Consider the following 1,112-nt stretch of genomic DNA (forward strand, 5'->3'; position numbering starts at 1 on the left):
TGAGCTTTTTGCTTCCCAGGATTTGTTCATCAAACAACTCTCTCTCTCTGGAAAGAAAAACATAGAAGGTTTGAAGTTAAAACAGGATATTATTGTCCAGATTACATCACCTGGACAAATTAAATTCACAGGGTTGGAGCAGCTCAGCTGGGACATTTTCCACATTTTGTCTCTCAAAGGAGGAGGATGCTGAGCTCTCATGCCCTCACCTGAAACCTTTTCTGCATCCAACAACAAATGAGTAAAAAACCCTTGGAAAATCCTAAAAAAATCTACCTTTTGCTCACAGGTGGTCCTTTAATGTACTTCTCTTCTGCCTTCTCATAATCAATGTCATCCACAGCAGCAATGGCACAGATGATGGCCTAGAAAAGCATTAAATAACTAATAATCAATAAGCAAAACCTAAACCATAGCCAGGGATTTGAAACTGCCTCAGCTGAGCATGTTTTGAAAAAAAGGTTCCCCAATAACTTATAAAATTTGGATGGAACTGCTCACTGAACATCTGAAATTCCTAAATACAAAATATGAAATTGTTCTGTATCATCCCCTGGGGGGTATTTTTATCCTCAGATTAAAATATTCTTCACAGTAATTTTGTTTCTACACGAGTTAATGTTCCCCTGGGAAAATTCCTGGGAAGAACACAAGGTATCCACAACAACTGTAACAACAGCCAACATACCACCCCCCACCTCGACACACACAAAGGACCAAGAAAACCCTGAGAAGTTGCCAAATTAAAATAAAAACCCCAAAACCAAGCTTTGAAGCATTTCAGAAGTAATTAAAATACATCAGAAAACTATCAGTCTGCTTTTAAAAACAACAATCTACCTGAAGCTTCTCCTTTCTGTGCTTAAAAAGCAACATTTGAGTGACTCAGGCTGTAGGCAGGGGTGAATATTCCTGCCTAGCTCAGTTCTGGGAACTCTCTCCATGTCATTCCACAAGAACCACGTCACACAAAGGAAGAAATAATTGGAATTAGTGTCATTTACCACTCTGCAGTTCATTCTTCCCCCTCCCTCACCTCAGGTAAAAGCACATCTGAGATGAATCTGATGCCATCCCCCAGGATCTGGTGCAGGTTCTTGGTGTCCATCTCC

The 1,112-nt window shown here is 40.2% G+C and overlaps 1 long non-coding RNA gene across 1 annotated transcript; it reads right to left on the reverse strand.

The window, feature by feature from the left end:
• Positions 1–1,112, reverse strand: LOC121337739. The gene is made up of 3 exons (XR_005952940.1): positions 1,037–1,112; positions 277–365; positions 1–47 (listed from the first exon to the last, which is right to left on the reverse strand). It is a non-coding gene; the product is annotated as an uncharacterized LOC121337739 (long non-coding RNA).

Source organism: Onychostruthus taczanowskii, unplaced genomic scaffold, assembly GCF_017590055.1.
Source record: "Onychostruthus taczanowskii isolate IOZ18803 unplaced genomic scaffold, ASM1759005v1 scaffold2869, whole genome shotgun sequence".
Lineage (NCBI taxonomy): Eukaryota > Metazoa > Chordata > Aves > Passeriformes > Passeridae > Onychostruthus > Onychostruthus taczanowskii.